At 36.6% G+C, this 11,657-nt stretch overlaps 1 long non-coding RNA gene across 2 annotated transcripts in view; it reads left to right on the top strand.

Moving 5' to 3' along the window:
- The window catches only part of LOC141927369 (uncharacterized), a 63,141-nt gene that overhangs the window by 35,738 nt on the left and 15,746 nt on the right, over positions 1-11,657 (top strand). For both annotated transcript variants that reach the window (XR_012624371.1, XR_012624372.1), the window contains exon 2: positions 9,395-9,531. This is a non-coding gene — a long non-coding RNA (uncharacterized LOC141927369). The remainder of the gene's footprint in view (positions 1-9,394; positions 9,532-11,657) is intronic.

Below are 11,657 nucleotides of genomic sequence, written 5' to 3' on the forward strand. Positions count from 1 at the left end.
ACAATGTGTTGACTCGGGATACTGTCATGGTTGAAAGTTTCCCAGTCCATTTTTTCCCCTAAGATTTTGAAAAGCTCACTTATCTTTTGCCATCATTAAGGTCAGCTATTGCCTATAAAATACCCTATGTATTCAGAATGCTCAGCGAAGTGTTGATCATTGACACAGGTGGTGTTCCAAGTCTTGTGAGTGTTGTATGCTAGCCAAAGTCTTATCATCCCACGAAAACTGTTCCAGATTCTTTGACTATAATTTATTGCTGGATTATTCTTTATTAATCCCTGACTGGATGCCCCACTGTTGTATGCAACAAGAAAGGAGATGGTACTTGTTCACTTAAGTAGTGAACAGAACATTGAGAAGTGATGTGGCTGTTGATGGCAACCTATGTTTGTTTATTGGCCAAGATTTTCGAAAAGGTCACTTACAGCACTTTGTTACACTGCAGTCTCCTGGGTATGTTTGAGAACACAGGGTAAGCGGAGACTCAGAGCCTCCCTCACAGTCCTTCAGCTTCTCAGAGTCAAGGGATTGTTCACCTAGATTCAGTGTGTTTCTGAATGATCCCAGGCATAATCCATTATAAAATTGAGAGAGTGCCAGTCAGCCTTAAACTGTGTAAAACCCAAATTGGATCTAACATACAGGAATGGTTTAGATAAGCAGTCTTGTACATATGAGATTATCTCTAAACCGATTTATATTCTGAGTTTGCCTCCTGCTATTATAATCTTAGTCGCCCTTGGATCATAGCACAGCCCAGTGAAGCATCACCTTCTTTCCTCTTGTGATTATGTTTTTTCAAGAGATGACATTGCTCAGAAACATGAAGTGTGTCCTGAGTATTTTTGTTATGTTCAGAAATCATTTCATAAGAGCAACTGCAGCTGTTCAGGCGGAGGGCTTGTCGTCTTTTTCCAACAGTGGCCAAAACTGGATGTCAAGGGAAGATTATACAGTATGCACAAGGCAAATGTATAAAATCTGTCCAGTGAGTATTCTTCTGGCCTCTAACTATTCTGGCTCAGGGACTGTAAGACCACTGTGGCTTGTGTATTACTAACCCTCTCAAGATCTCTTTTCCAAGAACTTGTTAAGCCTGCCCTTGAACCCAATAAAATTGTGCTTCTGCCACATCTTTTGGCAAGGATTTACATAGTTCTGCTACATATGAATGAAGAACTGATTGTTTGTTTTGAACTTGGATCAGCTAGCTTCCTTTGATGGCCTTTATTTCCGATATTGAAAGAAGCGATGAGCAATCCATCTCTCTGCATCTCATGGTCGCTCATGGTGGTGTGGACCGCTGTCATTTTTCCCCTAAGATGTGTCTTTTCCAGTATGAAAAGTCTTAGCTGACTGAGTCATTCCTTGTATGGAAACCATTCATCTTCATTGTTCTTCTCTGAATATTTTCCAGTTCTAAGACATTTTTCCAGGTGGAGGGCTTATAAGTAAACAAAGTTTACAAAGCATAGGAACGTATGGGTTTGTACAGTGAAAGAATAGATGTCTTGCATTTTTGTTTTCTGTTCCATTCTTAATTACTTCCAAAATCTGAATGGTCTTTCTGTTACCAAGCACTTGCATGATATTTTCATGGCACTATGATAACCCCTAGAGTTCATGTCTGAGTGATAATAACTAGCTCAGAGCCAACTATTTTATACCCAGAGAGCGCACTCTTTTCCCCAACATGTGTTACTTTATCTTAAATGCATTACTTTACCTTAGTCTCCATATTAGTAATGCAGTACTCTCAATCATTGATTACTTTTTCCTCAAGTATTATCTTGACATTCATTCTTTGCCTTCCATTTTCAGCATATTTCACATGTTCAGTAGTTCCATAATTGTTTTAAACTGTGTATCAATCCCAGTTTTCACAAACAAACCCCTCCAGACTATCTTTCTGCAGTATACATTTAGTCCTTTCTAAGTTTTGAAGATAAATTTTTTTTAATAGAAATATTTCAGTGGAAAAGAGTAGTTGGTGCTCAAGAACTGGAACAGATTTTTCCATGTAAAAGTGACAGCATTTAAGAAAAATCATGAGAGGTTATGAAGAAGCATTAGGAAGAGCAGTGTGAGAAGAGCACAGCCAGCGGGAGGTTTACTATGAGGAAAGGAGGGCTGACACACAGGAAGGACTGGTAGAGTGCAGTGCCTTGAAGCAAAGATGAAATACAAGAATATGATACAAAAGGTGAAGGGGAAGCCATTGAAGGAACTTGAAGGGGAATTTGTATGCTAAGAAGTGGGAAAAGATGATGTAATACTACTTGGTTTGATCAGGAAGGAAGCAGATGCAGGATAATTTTTCAGGTATTTTTCAAGTCTTCCAAAGCACAGATAAGAGCATAAAAATGCAGCATGCTATAATAGTGCCTCATTGTGTGGGGTTCTTAAACATTTCTGTGCTGATATTAATACTGAAAGATTTGATGCTTAGGTTCAACTGCAGAAATCTGAAGAGACCTGCAAAACATCACCTGCTAGAAAAGACAGAGATTTTGGAAAGTCCATCCAATAAGGTGAACACTACTGGAGAGAGCAGAAAACATCTGACTGTTTTTGAGGGAGTTATAGCAAGCTGTCATCTATCTTCCTCATGCTGAGGGTAGATCAGAACTGGTCCTCACCTTCATCACTCATTAAAAGACCCCCATGGAAGATGGTCTCCTTGTTTTTGCTTTCTCCAGGAGAGGCTTCCCTGACTTCAATCATTTCCTTTGTGATACTTGGCTCAAATCCTGTATATATGGAGCTTGTCTTAGCTCTCATTCTCATTTGATGATTCCCACTTATGCTTTTAGTTAGAAAAGTTAAAGGGTATCTGAGATTCTCAGCTAGTGTACATTGACGTAGACCTGTAAGCATGTCATCTTTATCATAACTGCATCTTGGTTCTTCTATTAGAGGAAGTGGGAATGATTACACCACCTGTAAAATGCTTTGATGAAAAATGCATGCAAGAAGTTAGTATTTTATTATTATGACAGATTTTTCCAGCTGCTAATATCCATAAGCATTCCAGGATGTTCCACATTATCTATTGAAAAGGGGCAGAGATTTGAGGTATAAGGAAGGAAGAAGCAATTTCTTTCGAAGTCTGGTCATTCCTCCTTAATGATATAGAAAGAGCTGTACCTTTTGACAAAGTATAACTAGAGAAAAAAACCATATTTTCACCAGATGCATAGGACATAAGCCAAGGTATTGTTGAGTATTAGTGAAAAGAAAATTTGGGACAATAAATGTGTATTCAAGGCTCTTGTTTTTTGTTTGAGGAATTTTTCCCCCTGAGAGGAGACTGAAGTATCTGTAAGGCCAGCTAAGTATTTTTAAAAGGATTTCAAACTACTAAAACTGTATCTGAATTATCAGGTTTATATTCCTGGATGCCTTAATCATGTACCAGGTGGCTGGTGATGCGTGAATCTAGAGGAATATAATGTCCTCCATTCACATTTTGATAAAACTTTGGAAAAAGAAATGTTTTAGGGAAATGTTTTATTTTTTCTTGAAAAGTACAAAAGCAAGTGTTTTTGCAAACAATATTGTGTTATCACTCTCACTAAATAGATTGATTTTATTTGCTATACTGTACTCTAAAAATCAAAACACTCTGATCTCTCTTGTAATGTTACTTCTAGAAACAGCACAGAAAAATTACTAGAGCTTTATGTTTAAAATAACATCAACAGATAAAGTGCATGAATAATTGTAAATGTGGTAAAAAGAGAGTCAAGCTGAGGAAAAGGCATATTTTATAAAATATTGAAAGCCTGCAACTCATACATGCTGTATAAACAGAGTGTACGTGGTTATGTTTCTGTACTGACTGGGCAACACAGACCAAAGTGTTTATATCTTTGGCTGCCTTTAGAAAGCATATGTGGCATTAGGTCTTAACCTTATCACAGTTATTTTAATGATGATGTTTTTATGTTTAATTTAACTGTAAATCATGTTAACAGAGTTATGACTGCTATGTCAGAGAGCTTAAAAACTGAGCTGAAGTTATTTCAAAAGCTAAGAATTTGTCTAGCCTGTGATGTTTAGTCAATATGATCCACTCAAGTGTGAAGCTGTCAGAAAGGACACCAGCGGATGGTGCTTAATCTGCTCAGTTTTGAAGCGAAGTTGGACTCTTAGTATGAAGTTCAATTTTTGATCTATCTCAGTTACAGTTAAATAGCCAATTTATGGATTTAAAGGCATTAAGGGAGTCACAATGGCCTACAAAACACTGTGCTGTGCCATGGTACATTTTCTAGTCAGATATCCATAGAGTGTTTATTTTTGCTGTATGAGAAACTATTTTTTCAGTTTAGTTCATTCACTGTGGTGTCTCAGAGCTGGGTAAATACTCCAAAAACCACACTGGCAAATGTTGATTCAGATGAATCCTGCACATCCATGTCAGCAATCATGAGGCTTTCTGTTTGCTTTCTTTTCCTTAGGCATTCATATGCAGTTTCTGTGTAGTACCGTGGGTGTAAATCCAGAATGACACTGTAGTTTTTGATTGGGCATTATGGTAGATACAAAGTCACCCTCCACCCTCCTGTCTCTGCTGATGTGCTCCTGACCATGTGTATAAGATCATCCCCCTTCCTGCCTGCCCAGAAAATTTAAAAAAAAAAAACAAAAAACTTCAGGCTTCCCCAGGAAGAGTTTTATGGTCAAGACGATGACCAGATTGAGGTGAATCTCTGGCAATGTTCTCTCACAACACACTCTCACTATGCACATCCACATACTTCCAATAGGAAGATTTTTTGCTTTATAGGTCACGAATATGCAAGTCTGCGTCAGGCTGTGAACGAAGACCATGCACGGGGTATTGGTGGCATTGCTCTTTCAGGAAAAAGTCTGTTTAGATTATGGTTTGTGGATATGTGTTTTATGTTGGAAAGGTTCAGATTTAAATCAAAGTGTTTCCTTAACATGCTATTTCAGACAATGCTCCAGGAGAAACAGAAGCACAACCATCATGATATCTTAGGGGAAAACAAGAAAATATATATTCCTTGTCTTTTCATAATAATTATCTAAAAGATCTTGCATTTAAAAATAAAGTCAAGAAGTGTAGTGACCCCAGAGTTTTTTGCAAAACCTGCTTTGAAAATGGCCAGCTCTGAACTCCGAGCTACATGACAGCAAAACTTGACATAGCAGATACAAATGACATTTTGCATTGAATCTTAGTGCTCACTGGAAAATTAGGTCTGGAAACTATTTCTGGAAACTGTTTTGCATTTGGGCAAACAGTATTTTCACTGGTGAAAATCCTATCTATTTATGAAGAATACAAAGACCTCTAACTATGGAAAACATGCTACCAAGGCCCATAATGTTGGTTAAGCACTCAACCGACTATCGCATCTTAGAAATATAATGGTACATGGATGGATTAAATGGTGGTGGAGCATGCATAAACACATAGGATTTGTCCTGGCTTCGGCTGGAATAAAGTTAACTTTCTTCCTAGTAGCTGGTATAGTGCTGTGTTTTGGATTTGGAATGAGAATAGTGTTGATAACACACTGATGTTTTAGTTGTTGCTAAGCAGTGTTTATACTAAGCCAAGGACTTTTCAGCTTTGCATACTGCCCTACCAGGGGGGGTTGGGAGGGGACACAGCCAGGACAGCTGACCCAAATGAGCCAAAGGAGTATTCCATACTGTATGACATCATGCCAAGTATATAAACTGGTAAGAGTTGGCTGGGGGGCACAGCGGCTTGGGGATTGGCTGGGCATTGATCAGTGGGTGGTTAGCAACTGTATCATGCATCACTTGTTTTGTATATTCTATTATTATTATTATTTTCCCTTTCTTTTCAGTCCTATTAAACTGTCTTATCTCAACCCGTGAATTTTACTTTTTTTTTCTGATTCTCTGCCCCATCCCACTGCTGGGGGGGAGAGTGAGTGAGTGGCTGTGTGGTGCTTAATTGCCAGATGGGGTTAAACAATGACAGGACTCAAATTTGCAAATATGAAATTAAACCCAAGCACCCAAGTGTCTGAATCCTTTGTTTTACAGCACTTTGATTATTGTCTGAAAGTATTGGAAATTGAACTCAATGAAATATATTTAGTTTTATTTTGATTCATGAACATTATTGTAAATTTTAAAAATTAAATTTGGAAGTGCCAGAAAATGTCTTCTTTCTTGGCCCTGTAACTTTATTTTTCTTTCTTATCTTTTTATGTTACACAACATTGTCTAGGAAAAAATTCTTAATCTCCAGGCATGCTTTTTCCAGAGAGAAACCAGTAGAACATTTACAGTAATTAACATACTTTCCATCTTCTCATTTTGTTAATGATATCTTTTTGAAGGCTGTGCAGTAATTACTGCCCACAGAGGTATGTACTCTGAAATAAATTAATGACCAATGACCAATAATGATTATAGATGTAATCATCCATTGTGAAATATAGGCTAAAATAGATATTAGGAACAGTGTTGGAAGCTAAAATAAACTGTACTAAAACTGTACTGTTAAAATGTTAAAATTATTTTAGTAGTTGATCAGAAAAACAAAGTTATTTTCTAATCATATGCTAATGTTATTAATTTTTCATTTTTTATTTCCAAAACATTTCTTCAACAGGCTGATACACTAACAAGTAAAAAACCTAACCTACAGAAGATCTGTTTATTTGTGATGAAACCTACTTTAGAAATATTAGTTTTATTGTTAAATGTTCTAATGTTACAGATTAATTTTCAGACCAGGATTCAACCATGTAAGCATGAGCTTTTGAGAATCTCAACCCCAAACTTCTTTTTGGGCAGTGTCACTTTTTTTACAAAATACTGTAGATGAAAAAAACCTGCCCATGTCTGTACAATTTTGTACCGATATTTGCAAACAGAACCAAAAAGTTTAATGGTGATGAGTCTCCAATAGACTAGTATGCTCTTGCCATTGAAATTAAGCATAAAACATACATGGGAAATGTAAAAAAAATTCATCTTTAATAAAGCAATATGTTATCTTTTGTGTAAGGGAAAAATTTATTTTTAAAAATATAGTGGATAAAGAAGTCCAGTAGTAATTTTTAAAAGTCTCAACTGATTGAGAGGGTGATTTTTTCAAACAATGTAGGAAAAGTCTTGTTGAAACCAAATAATTTGGTTGTTCCTCAATAGGAGATAGATATCTTAAACATCTTAAATATTTGACCCTTTGGCGTTACAAAGCACACTTTCATTTTGGCAAACCTTAATATGAACAGGGTAGTCTGGGTTAACATCTATACTGTCCTTACCTGTCTCTAGACATCTCAGTGTAAGGAAATATACAGCTTTTGAAAACAAGCTCAGATCTGTACTTTGCCCTGTACAGAATAGACAGTGTAAAAGTAGCCTTTTTCTTAAATCTTCAGTGTTCTCATCTTTGAAACTACGAATTTTGGAGGTATGTGTAAAAAGATAACTACGAACTGAATTTTGACCTGAGACCTTCATGTTGCTTAAATTTACCTGAATTGATGGATTTAGCTCTGCTTGGGCTCTTGTTAAGACACACTATCTCACAGTGGGTTAGATTCTGATTTTATTTTCCAGGTTAACACCAATGTAAATAGAAAACATGCACTGCAAGTGAACAATATGGGGGGGAATCTATAAAATCCAAATGTGCATATAAGCAGCCACAAGTCCATTATCTGAACTGGTTATGTCATCTTACACCAGCAGAAAACTCAGCCCTCTATATTTGATTCCTAAATCTCACCTTACATCAGATGTTCAAAGGTTCAGATGAATAAGATATGTTTCTGTAAAGTGTGTTTTAAATTAAAAGTTAGTGAAAAACATGTCTCTCGATTTCTGGATGACAGTCTTGGAAAATGTGTTTCAACTGGCAGCTGCCCTCTTCCTATTTTACTCCACCCTCATCAAGAAACCAGTATCCAGTGATGTCGGAGCTGATATTCTCGACAAAAACAATAACCTCTCTTTGGTTCATCTTCCCTGTTTTGTTCTGGGTGCTGAGAGGTGGCTTTGAAAGGGCAGCATGTATAAGGCAGGAATATTTCTTGAGGGTATGGGGAAGATGTTCGCTAGTTTGAAGGAAACCAAGACTTCCAACTGATTTTAATTTTATTTTTAATGTTCATGGGAACCAGTCTTACATGCCTGGCTGAATTCAGAGTTTGGATTTTTGGCAGGTTTTTATTTGAGCCCAGCTTGGCTGTTTTTCAAAATGTCCAGATTGCTCACATTAAATCTGAATAAGCACTACCCACTAGTTTAATCAGAGTCATCTGGTACACCTCTAATTAGTGTTAGTTAAAGTTGAAATTCATAATAACACAAAATGCTGCATTTTTGGGATGTATTTAGTAAACTCCTGAATGCAATATTGTAGGAGGGAAAATATCTTTTGCAATATTATTCAAAAATTGGAACACATGAGTTATGATGACAGTAACACAATGGTAACAAAATAAGCCTAAATTCCTGAAAAATGCCTTGAAAATGAGTCTTTATCCATTCAGGCATGCATATGCATATAGAATGTGTGTAGATACAAATGTGTTTATGAACTTTAATTGTGGGTCCTGCTAATCTAATAATTAACTATAACTGCACATTGTGCACAAATCAGTAAAACATACACATCTGGGAGTATTTCAGCAATTATCAAATAAACATGTGATACTTTTGGTTTAGTTGTTTTGGTTTACTTGTTTCCTAGTCTTAACCTATTGCTATAAATGATAGATAATCAAAGTGTTATAAAATAGTTTTCTGTTTGAAATCAATGAAAGTTTTGCCTGAGTCAGAACCAGACCATTAATATGTTACTGCAGATTATCAAAAAGTGAAGCTTGAAAATTACTATATTTGTGCAATTATTGGCTCTAAAGGATCAAACCCCCCAAACCTAAATTTTTTGTATTACGATCTATACTGATATGATGCATGTTTATCTTCAATTCTTCCCCGATTCCTTGCTTTTGAAGATGTTTTAACTTTTATTATGACAAGATATAGTCCCATTAAAACAGCAAGATCTGCAGTTTGATCTTTTTGTTAAAATGTTCCCCAAATTAAGAATTCTTCATTTGATTTTGATTTTTCAGGTATCACTTCTAAATCCTAGAGAACTGGTGAACCCGTATTCTTATATTTTGTAGATGAGCTATTAGTTTTACATGTATAATGTAACAATAGTTCAAAAAAGTATCTAAGTGTTGACTCAGATTTAAGTCTTACCTCAGATGTTCTTCTCAGTCATGCTTCAACTGATACTCTGGACATAAAAATATAATTTATATCCTTTTTTTTTCTGGACACATTTCAGCTTCATGATTCAAGAATTGAATGGATTGTGATTACAGAGGTGTGTTTTTTTTTTTTTTCCAAGGGCATCTGTTCTTAGCCACAGCTGAGGATGGGGCCCACTGAGCCGACTGGAAGGATCCACCTAGAATTTGTTGAATTAAGTCCTTGCACCTGGATATAATTGTCATGCTGCTGTGCTGGGGTTTTCTTAAGCTACTGGTAAAACAAATTAGCTCAATTTAAACTGGCATCCAGTAGGGAAGCAACAACTCACCTCATATAATGTTTTCCAAATAATTATTTTTCTATTGCCAGTTTTGCTTCATGAATATTTTCCTAAAGGCAGGATGAATTTTTTTAAGTTAAACACAAGAAGCAACAAAAAGCATTATCTTCTGCATAACTGCTGAGTTACAACTAGTTTTAGAGCAGTATGTGATTATTGATTTTATATGACTGTATCTTGGATATATATATCTAAATGTATATTAAAAAGAAGGTAACAGCAGATAAAACAGATTAAAAAATGCAGTATAACTTCAAGACCCCCCACCCTTCCAAACCCCCAAACTGGTCTCAATACATATACTTCATGTACCTTTTGCCAGATTTAGCACTGTAATGGTATAACCACTTTTACATTTGGGAAAGATTCATGCAAGTTTGGGTTTTTTTTGTTGAACAGTAGACAAAGGTAGTCATTTATGTCTGACATGGGAATTTGTATAAATACCATGGGATCTCATTTCCTTATGTATTTTAGAGCTGTTCGAACTTGGCAACAAAATTCACAAGCTTCCTGGAAAGTCCACAAAGGTTCATTGCCTCAGTTGGACTTGCAGTGGTAGGACTTTGCATGAATCCCTGGAATGTGTGCATCTGTGTTAGCTTCAGCTTTTCATAATATTCTCCAAATGTAGACTCTGGGGGAAAACAATGAAAAATCATCTCTTCAGCTGAATATTTCAGGATGACTTTTGAAATGGAAGGAATAGTACTTACTACCAGTGCACTAAATATTACTGTAATATTTTTTTAGTAGGTGGCATTCTAATCTGGAGAAGAGAGGGGTATGTTCACTAAGCATGGATGGTAGTTTTTGATGCATTTCTAGAATCACCCCAGTGTAGCTGCTTCAGCTGCTGACCAAAGATGCGGTTCTTGTGACCTGGTTGTGTCGCTGTGGATACCAACTTAAATTGCTTTCTAAGACACTGCTCAGTTGGCTAAAAAATAACAACATGGACTGAAGCTACTTCTTGTTTATTACATTTTAAAGAAACTTCAAGTATAAAATATGTTGTGAGATCAAGAATGTGTTTTATTTTAATAAATGGAGTCCTGATCATCCTCTTAGAGATTGTTGTAGAAATATAGATGTACATATTATCATAAACCATCCTCTAAGAGACACTCTTTTTTAATATTGGGTAGACTCAAATGCAACAGGAATGTGAATTAGGAAAGCAGTGCTTTTTTGAAGGATGGCAAAATATCTAGAGATCAAAAGTTAAATGTAGAAGCTGCTGTCAGTCTTTCAGCTGTGCAGTGAATTTCAAATTTTGGAGATTGTGTGTGTGTAGCGGCAGGGGCAAGCATGGACATTTCTGTGGCTCTCAATGACAATTTAACTTGTGCAAGTGTTAGCTCAAGGTGAACCTCCATGTGTCACAAATTCTGTTACCTGAAGAGCTGCATATGTGGCACTGAGACTAGTGGGAAAGTGCTAAATGCATATAGTCCTGCGTGAAGGCAGCTTTCAAACAACAGCTGGTTCCTAAGTGGAGACAGTTGAAAGGTGTAGGGCAGTTGATAGTTTTCAAATTACCTCTGTTATAAGGCAAATTCTGTTTTTTAACTGCTGGGCCTGATTCTTGCTTACGCTCCAGCAGTGTAACAGGCACTCCCCTGTGGCGTAGATTTGCCATCAGTGCTCCAGCCAGAGGCTCAGCATGGACCCAGGGTGAAGAAAATTCACAGAGCAAAAGAGTCTGACACATAAAATAACATTGACTGAATTATCATTACCTGTCTTCTGTGGAAGAGGAGGCCAAGGGAGAGAGTTACTGTACCTTAAGTTCTTGTACCAATGCACATCTAGAGCAAAGTTTTTCTTTCAACTGTGATAGTAAGTGCATATGAGAATGGACAAGCGAGTTGCTTTCACACAATATTCCTTTTTATAAGCTCATTTTTTTGAGCTTCAGGGGAAAGAAAAAACCTTCAATTTTCCCTCAAAGTTGTATAACAACTGTGACTGATGTAAAGGTTGCCTTGCCTCCTCTCTGCATCCCTTCTCCTGTCTGGGCTTCCAGGGAGGAGAAAGTAAGAAAAACCAGTAGCAA

This window comes from Strix aluco, chromosome 9 (assembly GCF_031877795.1).
Source record: "Strix aluco isolate bStrAlu1 chromosome 9, bStrAlu1.hap1, whole genome shotgun sequence".
Taxonomy (NCBI): Eukaryota; Metazoa; Chordata; class Aves; order Strigiformes; family Strigidae; genus Strix; species Strix aluco.